The sequence below is a fragment of the Oncorhynchus kisutch genome, linkage group LG25 (assembly GCF_002021735.2).
Source record: "Oncorhynchus kisutch isolate 150728-3 linkage group LG25, Okis_V2, whole genome shotgun sequence".
NCBI lineage: Eukaryota > Metazoa > Chordata > Actinopteri > Salmoniformes > Salmonidae > Oncorhynchus > Oncorhynchus kisutch.
This window is the reverse complement of record NC_034198.2, coordinates 30847490-30858545: the sequence shown is the minus strand read 5'-3', so window position 1 is coordinate 30858545 and position 11056 is coordinate 30847490.

Below are 11056 nucleotides of genomic sequence, written 5' to 3'. Positions count from 1 at the left end.
AAATTAAAACATCTAATTGGGGAGAAAAAGGGGGTAAAATACAAAAATAAATATATAGATTTAAAAAAACTGTTACAGAGTTTAATGGTTGTGATATGAGAAAATGGAGGATGGATCAACAACATTGTTGTTACTCCACAATACTAACCTAAATGACAGAGTAAAAAGAAGGAAGCATGTACAGAATAGAAATATTCCAAAACATGCGTCATGGCTGCAACAAGGCATTTACGATTATTTCAGGCTGTGTGCCATCACTGGACCGAGGCAGAGAAAGATTGAGCAGGCTACTGGCATTACACATCTGACTAAAAGACTATAGAAGCTCTTTTAGCATAACTTTTATTGATAACTTCGACGCCTTTGGAAACAGATGATTCTTTACAGCAGGTATTCCCAAACTGGGGGTACACGCAATGCCGTAGGGTGTACGCCAAATAAAAATGTGATTCACATAAAAAAATATATATATATTTTTCACCACATTTTCAAACAGTACATTTATATTTTCCAACTGGGCTATACATTTGGGTGAGGTTTTTTTCTCGCCTGAGTAGCCTCGTTTCACTGCCAAAAATAAAATCAAACCATCTGGTGTTCAGCAAAATAACACCATGTCAAATACAGGCTGCCTCGTCAAATAATTAACATCCAATCACATTAACTGTTACTCTCTCACGGGAAACCTTCACTCTTGCACAGACATTTAGAAACAAAACATGACAAGACTTTCGAGTAGTAAGACATGTATGAAAGCAACAGATACCATTAATAAGAAGGGGCTAGAAGCGTCTTATATGGTGAGCTACCGAGTGGCTAGGACTGGAAAGTCCCATACTATTGTGGAGGACTTAATTCTCCCTGCTGCAGCAGATCTGGCTGGGACAATGCTGGGGGAAAAGGCCCAAAAAACTATACAGACAATGACTTCATCAAACAACACTGTTTCACGACGCATCAGTGTTTTGAAACAATTACGCAGGAAATGTTTAAAACAGTTACTGCTTCACATACAATCCAAAGCGTTACAGCTGGGTGAGTCAAGAGATGTGGCGGGCCTGGCACAGCTCCTGGTATATGTTTGTTACGTTAATGGGGGGGGGGTAAATTAAGGAAGACATCCTCTTTCGCAAGCCACTGGAAACCAGGACAACATGAGAGGATATTTTAAAGTACTGGACAGCTTTGTGACATCAAATAGACTTGGTGGTCCAGATGGTATCTGTACTGACAGCACAAAAGCCATGACCGAGAGACATAGTGGACTGGTAACGCCCATTCAACCAGTTGCTCCCGACGCCGCTTGGGTACACTGCAGCATCCACCGAGAGCCTGTGCTGCCAAGGGAATGCCTGACAGCTTGAAAGAGGTTTTGGACACTACAGTGAAAATGGTTAATTTTGTTAAAGCAAGGCCCCTGAACTCTTCTGTATTTTCTGCATTATGCAATGATATGGGCAGCGACCATGTAATGCTTTTACAACATACAGAAGTCCGCTGGTTATCAAGGAGCACGGTATTGACACGTTATTTAAAATTGAGCTTAAAGTTGAGACGAGCTAAAGGTTTTCTTTACTGACCATAATTTTCACTGCTTGCATGATGACGAGTTTCTCACATGACTGGCCTATCTGAGTGATGTTTTCGCCTGAATGACCTGAATCTAGGAATACCGGGACTCTCCGCAACTATATTCAATGTGCGGGACAAAATTGAGGCTATGATTAAGAAGTTGTAGCTCTTTCCTGTCAGCATTAACAAGGACAACACACAGGTCTTTCCATCATTGTATGACTTTTTGTGTGCAAATGAACTCAAGCTTACGGGACAATGTCAAATATGATATAGCGAAACACCTGAGTGAGCTGAGTGCACAATCATGCAGGTACTTTCCTGAAATGGACGACACAAACAACTGGATTCATTATCCCCTTCATGCCCTGCCTCCAGTCCACTTGCAGATATCTGAACAAGAGAGCCTCATCGAAATTGCAACAAGCGGTTCTGTGAAAATTGAATTTAATCAGAAGCCACTGCCAGATTTCTGAATAGGGCTGTGCTCAGAGTGTCTTGCTTTAGCAAATCGCGCTGTTAAGACACTGATGCCCTTTGTAACCACGTACCTATGTGAGAATGGATTCTCGGCCCTCATTAGCATGAAACTACAGGCACAGACTGTGTGTGGAAAATTATTTAAGACTGAGACTCTCCAATACAACCCAACATTGCAGAGTTATGCACATTCTTTCAAGCACACCCTTCTCATTAACCTGTGGTGCATTATTCACAATTTTTGATGAACAAATGAGCTTTTATATGTAAGATGTCTAAATAAAGAGCTAAATTATTGATTATTACTCACTTCCCACGAGCCGGGTTGTGTATCATAACCGGCCGTGATCGGCAGTCCAATAGGGCAGATCACAATTGGCCCAGCATCGTCCCGGGTTAGGGAAGGTTTTGACGGGGCGGTGGGGGCGGAGCTTTACTTGGCTCATTCGCGCTCTAGTGACTCCTTATCGCGGGCCGGGCACCTGCAGGCTGACCTCGTCATCGGTTGAACGGTGTTTCCTCTGACACATGGGTGTGGTTGGCTCCCTGGTTAAACGGACGGGTGTTAAGAAGCGTGGTTTGGCAGGTTATGTTTCGTAACACGCATGACTCGACCTTCACCTCCCGAGCCCATTGGGGAGTTCCAGCGATAAAACAAGATCGAAATTGGGGAGAAAAAGGGGTTAAAATACAAAAACAAAAATAGCTAACATTAACCTAGGTAGCCTAAGAAACAAGGTTAATGAAATTTATAACTTGCTAGCAATAGAAAGCATTCGTATACTGGCTATCTCTGAAACTTACTTAGATAATTCCTTTGATACATTGGTAGAAAAATATAGTTATAACATCTACAGAAGAGACAGGATTGCCAAGGGCACAAATGACTGATGATTGGCTAAAATAACTTGATAATAAGAAGATTATGGGAGCTGTTTTGTTAGACTTCAGTGCAGCCTTTGATATCATTGATCATAACATATTGCTGGAAAAACGTAGATGTTATTGATTATGGATTGACAGTGACGTATCCAATAAAACGCAAAGGGTTTTCTTTAATGGATGCCTCTCTAATGCACATTCGGTTGAGTGTGGTGTAACGCAGGGCAGCCGGATTGGACCATTATTGTTTTCTGTGTTCACTAATGACCTTTCACTGACCTTGAATAAAGTCTATATGTCCAGGTACGCTTACGACTCAACAGTATATTCTTAACATAGAGCTCAAGTCAGTACCAAAGTATCATTTTGGGGACAAATCGATCACTCAACCCTAAACCTCATCTGGATCTATTATTGAATAATGTGGCAATTGAGCAAGTTGAAGAGACAAAACTACTGGGTGTCACCCTAGATATCAAGCTATCGTAGTCAAAACATATACTCAATGGCTACTAAAATGTGAAGAGTTCTGTTATTAATGATAAGGCTTTGCTCTGCTTTCTTGATATCTCAGTCAACCTGACGCCCTAGTTTTGTCGCACCAGTTTTATGGTCAGGTGCGGCAAAGAAGGACAAAGGCAAATTGCAGTTGGTCCAAAACAGAGCAGCACGGATTGTACTTAGATGTACACAGAGGGCAAATGTCAATGACATGCATGTCAATCTCTTCTGGCTCAGAGTGGGGGAGAGATTGACTGCATCACTATTGGTCTTTGTGCAAGGTGTTGAAGGTACCGAACTGCTGGTACAAGCAGTTGGCACACAGTTCGGACACTCATCGGTATCACACAAGAAATGCAACCAGACGTCTCCTCACAGTCCCCAGGTCCAGAACAGAGGCTGGGAAACACACTCTAAAACGACGTTGGAGGCATCTAATGGTAGAGAAATTAACATTCAATTATTTGCTCTGGTGGACATTCCTGCAGTCAGAGTGCCAATTGCACACTCCCTCAAATCTTGAGACATCTGTGGCATTGTGTTGTGAGACAAAACTGTACATTTTAAAGTGGTTTTAAAGTGATTTTACTGTCCCCAGCACAAGGTGTCCTTGTGTAATGATCATGTTGTATAATCAGCTTCTTGGTATGCCACACCTGTCAGGTGAATGGATTATCTTGGCAAAGGAGAAATGCTCACTAACAGGAATATAAACACATTTTAGCACATTTGAGAGAAATGTGCGTATTGAACATTTCTGGGATTTTTTATTTCTGCTCATGAAACATGGGACCAACACTTTACATGTTGCGTTTAGATTTGTGTTCAGTATATATTTATGTATATTATTTGTTGTGTTGTTTCCTGTTTGGACCACAGGAAGAGAAGCCACTGCCTCGGCAGCAGCTAATAGCGGATCCTAATAAATACTAAAATACTAAGTAATACTGAATAAAAATAAATTATATTTTTCTCCTGAATTGAAAGCGTTATTTTTGGGACAAATCAAACATAACGCATCACTGAGTACTCATATTACATGAACGCACACACAAACACACGTGCCACCTTTGGCTTGCCTCACACGTTAGCCAAGAAGATGGTGCTTGCCTCATTATCCTGGGCCCCCTCCAGGGTTCTCCACTTGGGGTTTCCTATCAGAACAGGGGGGTGGAGTACTGCTGGGAAAGCCTTAGAGAGAGCCCCTGTACTAGATGGGGGTCTGATAGAGGCAATGCTCCACATACAGTCAGACCACAGCCAAGTTGACTCTGAGCCAGGATGGGGGTCTTGGGGAAACTCCAACTGAATACGTGGACTGTCAGGTTCTGTCTGTCAGGATACAGTGTGCAGTATTAGTTTGGAGCTAGTGTACAGAACCACCGTCCAGTAACTTACAGATGCAGGGTACAACAAGTGAAGTCATTACCAAAAGGGCACACAATGGTTGAATCAACGTTGTTTCCACGTCACTTCAATTAAACTACATTAAACCAACGTGGAATAGACGTTGAGTTTACATCTGTGCCCAGTGGGGACCTCTGTGTCGAAACGTTACTCAGTAACACTGCAGGTGAATTCAGCAGCGTGTGGGTATGTACCAGTTAAAAGTTTGGACACACCTACTCATTCAAAGGTTTTTCTTTCTTTTTTTAAACAATTTTCTACAACGTAGAATAATAGGGAAGACATCAAAACTATGATATAACACATATGGAATCATGGAGTAACCAAAAAAGTGTTAAAAATACCTAAATATATTTTAGATTTAGATTCTTCAAAGAACCACCCTTTACCTTGATGACAGCTTTGCACACTCTTGGCATTCTCTCAACCAGCTTCATGAGGAATGCTTTTCCAACAGTCTTGAAGGAGTTTCCACATATGTTGAGGACTTGTTGGCTGCTTTTCCTTCACTCTGCAGTCCAACTCATCCCAAACCATCTCAATTGGGTTGAGGTCGGGGGATTGTGGAGGCCAGGTCATCTAATGCAGCACTCCATCACTCTACTTCTTGGTCAAATAGCCCTTACACAGTCTGGAGATGTGTTTTGGGTCATTGTCCTGTTGAAAAACAAATGATAGTCCCACTAAGCGCAAACCAGATGGGATGGCATATCGCTTCCAAATGCTGTGGTAGCCATGCTGGTTAAGTGTGACTTGGCCTTTCACCAAATATGGCTATCTTGTGTATACAACCCTACCTTGACACAACACAACTGATTGGCTCAAATGCATTAAGAAGGAAAGAAATTCCACAAATGAACTTTTAACAAGGCACACCTGTTCATTGAAATGCATTCCAGGTGACTACCTCATGAAGCTGGTTGAGAGAATGCCAAGAGTGTGCCAAGCTAACATCAAGGCAAAAGGTGGCTACTTTAAAGAATATAAAATATATTTTGATTTGTTTTTTTTACTACATGATTCCATGTGTTATTTTATAGTTTTGATGTATTCACTATTATTATACAATGTAGAAAATAGTACAAAATAAATAAATACCCTTGAATGAGTAGGTACTGTATATTTTTTTCATGAATGCACAGTATTATGTCTTATGCTATGAAAGGCCTTTAAACTTCTCTCCCTACATTGCCACATAAAAATCGGCCCTTCTGTTGGAAATCAATGTAATTAGTTGTTTTACACAACACTTGCTAGTTAGATACAATATCACTTCAAACAGGACTTCCATACTGTAAATCATGTGGGTTTGGTTGAGCGGAATCTGTGTTTTCACACACAAGTACCAATCTATCAGAGTAGGGAAATGGGCCTCTCTGTCCAATGAGAGAGAGAGAGAGATCCCATAGAAGACCACTGTGGAACCTCAATAGAACCATCAATAGTCTCCCAACCCTTCCTTCCTGAAAGGACAGACAGACGAGTATGTACAGCTTGGCCATATCCTACTGTTTTTCCCAGTCAGAACATCATGAACCTGGACACGGGAGGAAAGGGCAACAGAAGTGCTCAAGCAGTAAAGAGCTCAACAATGATTAAATCCTGCTCCACAGCAGCCTGTGGTGAGAGGGTGTGTTGGTCAAACCTGAAATGGTTTAATGTGTGTATGTGTATTCACCTCATTCCTCTTTGATGAGGTCAGTGTGGAAAGTGACACCAAAGAAGCAAAGCAAAAACACTTTTTTCGCTCCATAAATATTAGACGTAGCAACTGGCAACACCTTTTCTCCTGTTTCCTTACAGAGAGCGTGTTGTAGTTCTATGTTCTATGTGGTTCTATGTTGTTCTTGTTGCTCAAACTCGATGGATTTGTTTGGAGAGTGGATGTGAGCAAGATAGCAATGATTAAATTTCACAATCCAAAAGCCTTCCAAGAGTGTTTTACTTTAACATTCTCCTCTGGGTTGTTTCTAAGCAGTGTTCAGGTCGAAAGACCAGCTCAACTTATTCATAAAATGTTTATTTTGTTCGTACAGATAACTACAAAGAAATACATTTGGAGATAAATGAACAATACATTCTTCCTTTCAAGAACAACCCTGAAATAATATTGTTTTGATAAATAAAGTTTATTCAATTCAATCACAAGAAATTGGAGAAAAAAGATGACTAGATAAACGAACTCAGAGACAATTGATTTATTCCAGTTGAATGTCTCTGGCTCAAGAACACTAAAGCTCACAATGACAACACAGACATCTCTATTGTCTATAGCGAAACGCGTGCACACACACACACACACACACACACACACACACACACACACACACACACACACACACACACACACACACACACACACACACACACACATACATACATACATACATACATACATACATACATACATACATACATACATACATACATACATACATACATACATACATACATACATACATACATACATACATACATACATACATACATACATACATACATACATACACAGACAGACTCTCCATCTCTCTCTCTATGAGAAATATCCACACACACCATTTTTTCCATTTGATTAAAGAGTTCAGTCTCCTCTTCTTTGCACTACATCCAGTTCCTGTGATCTTTGGCAGTAGCATGTTTTTCTTGAAAAAACACAGATGTGTTTGGGCTGACCTATGTGGCAATCCTAGTGATAGCTGATGATGAACAGAGTCTGAGTCTGCGTCCCACCCTATAACCTACAGTACAGTAAGTTCCAAAATGATTGGCACCCTTGATAAAGATGAGCAAAAACGACTATAAAAGAAATAATACAAATACTGGGCTATACTACATGGTCATATTTTTGACAATTACATTCTTTATTACTAATACAATTGCTCAGAGACAGAGATTTTGTTTAACAAGCAGTATATTTCTCTCTCAAAATGATACCTTTCAATACACCCACCTTCATATCAAATAGAAAACAAATTGATTTGTCACAATCAAATCAAAGATTATTTGTCACGTGCACCGGATACAACAGGTGTAATAGACTTTACAGTGAAATGCTTACTTACAGGCTCTAACCAATAGTGCAAAAAAGGTGTTAGGTGAACAATAGGTAAGTAAAGAAATAAAACAACAGTAAAAAGACAGACTATATACAGTAGCGAGGCTACATACAGATACCGGTTAGTCAGGCTGATTTTTTTAAACCCTTATTTAACCAGGCAAGTCAGTTAAGAACAAATTCTTATTTACAATGACGGCCTAGGAACGGTGGGTTAACTGCCTGTTCAGGGGCAGAACGACAGATTTGTACCTTGTCAGTTCAGGGGTTTGAACTTGCAACCTTGCGGTTACTATTCCAACGCTCTAACCACTAGGCTACCCTGCCGCCCCAGGGTAGTATGTACATGTAGATATGGTTAAAGTGACTATGCATATATGATGAACAGAGAGTAGCAGCAGCGTAAAAGAGCGTAAAGGGGGGTTGGGGGGTGGTAGGTGGGACACAGTGCAGATAGCCCGGTTAGCCAATGTGCGGGAGCACTGGTTGGTCGGCCCAATTGATGTAGTATGTACATGAATGTATAGTTAAAGTGACTATACATATATGATAAACAGAGAGTAGCAGCAGCATACAAAGGAGGGGTTGGGGGGCACACACAATACAAATAGTCCGGGTAGCCATTCGTCCAGGTAGGAAAGGGCAGTGTGGAGTGCAATAGAGATGGCATCATCTGTGGATCTGTTTGGGCGATATGCAAATTGGAGTGGATCTAGGGTTTCTGGCATAATGGTGTTGATGTGACCCATTACCAACCTTTCAAAGCACTTCATGGGTACGGATGTGAGTGCTACGGGTCTGTAGTCATTTAGGCAGGTTGCCTTTGTGTTCTTGGGCAATCAGGGACATGTTGAAAATGTCAGTGAAGACACCTGCCAGTTGGTCAGAACATGCCCGGAGCACACGTCCTGGTACTCCGTCTGGCCCTGTTTAAAGGTTTTACTCAAGTCGGCTACTTAGAGCTGTTCCGGTCATCCGGAGCTCTCATGCATGCCTCAGTGTTGCTTGCCTCAGAGCGAGCATAGAAGTGATTTAGCTCGTCTGGTAGGCTCGTGTAACTGGGCAGCTTGCGGCTGTGCTTCCCTTTGTAGTCTGTCATAGTTTGCAAACCCTGCCACATATAAGACGAGAGTCAGAGCTGGTGTAGTATGATTCAATCTTAGCCCTGTATTGACGCTTTGCCTGTTTGATGGTTTTGTTGTATGGCATAGCAGGACTTTTTTGTAAGCTTCCGGGTTAGAGTCCCGCACCTTGAAAGCGGCAGCTCTACCCTTTAGCTCAGTGCGAATGTTGCCTGAAATCCATGGCTTCTGGTAGGGGTATGTACGTACAGTCACTGTGGGGACGACGTCCTCAATACACTCATGGATAAATGGCACCGCCTCTGGGTGAGTGGTTTCCTGTTTGCTTATTTCCTTATACAGCTGACTGAGTTCGGTCTTAGTGCCAGCATCTATCTGTGGTGGTAAATAAACAGCCACGAAAAGTATAGCTGAAAACTCTCTAGGCAAGTAGTGTGGCCTGCAATTTATTACAATGTACTCTACTTCAGGCGAGCAAAATCTAGAGACTTCCTTAGATTTCATGCACCAGCTGTTGTTTACAAATATGCACAGACTGCCTCCCATCGTCTTTTTATTATTATATATTTTTTTAAGGGGTGGATCAGCTTAATATTTGCTAGAAAGAATGTTGCTTCCAATGTAATTGTCTGCATCATTTCCAATCCCCCAATTTTTTTTGGTAAATATATACATCCATACACGCATGCATACATATACACATACAGTGGGGAGAACACTGCAGATTTCAGGTTTTCCTACTTACAAAGCATGTAGAGGTCTGTAATTTTTATCATAGTTACACTTCAACTGTGAGACGGAATCTAAAACAAAAATCAAGAAAATCACATTGTATGATTTTTGAGTAATTAATTGGCATTTTATTGCATGACATAAGTATTTGATCACCTACCAACCAGTAAGAATTCTGTCTCTCACAGACCTGTTAGTTTTTCTTTAAGAAGCCCTCCTGTTCTCCACTCATTACCTGTATTAACTGCACCTGTTTGAACTCGTTACCTGTATAAAAGACACCTGTCCACACACTCAATAAAACAGACTCCAACCTCTCCACAATGGCCAAGACCAGAGAGCTGTGTAAGGACATCAGGGATAAAATTGTAGACCTGCACAAGGCTGGGATGGGCTACAGGACAATAGGCAAGCAGCTTGGTGAGAAGGCAACAACTGTTGGAGCAATTATTAGAAAATGGAAGAAGTTCAAGATGACGGTCAATCACCCTCGGTCTGGGGCTCCATGCAAGATCTCACCTCGTGGGGCATCAATGATCATGAGGAAGGTGAGGGATCAGCCCAGAACTACACGGCAGGACCTGGTCAATGACCTGAAGAGAGCTGGGACCACAGTCTCAAAGATAACCATTAGTAACACACTACGCCGTCATGGATTAAAATCCTGCAGCGCACGCAAGGTCCCCCTGCTCAAGCCAGCGCATGTCCAGGCCCATCTGAAGCTAAACTCCACTCACTGTGTTTGGAGGAAGAAGGATGAGTACAACCCCAAGAACACCATCCCAACCGTGAAGCATGGAGGTGGAAACATCATTCTTTGGGGATGCTTTTCTGCAAAGGGGACAGGACGACTGCACCGTATTGAAGGGAGGATGGATGGAGCCATGTATCGCGAGATCACCAGACATGCCACCAGGTGTCTGTTCACAGTCCCCAAATCCAGAACAAATTCAAGAAAGCATACAGTATTATATAGAGACAATATTGCATGGCACTCCGTTCCATCTCATATTGCTCAAGTGAACAGCGAACCTGGTTTTAAAAAACAGATAAAGCAACACCTCACGGCACAACACCTCTCCCCTATTTGACTTAGATAGTTTGTGTGTATGTATTGATATGTAGGCTATGTGAGCCTTTTGTAAAATTGTTTAATTAAATTATGTCCATGAGCTCTTCTTGTGGATGAATGTTCTGTATTATGTCATGTTTCATGTTTTGTGTGGACCCCAGGAAGAGTAGCTGATGCTTTTGCAACAGCTAATGGGGATCCTAATTAAATACCAAATGCCAAAAGGAAATTCTGCTCTTGACCACTGCCGCATGCCTTTTTGACAGTTTAAGG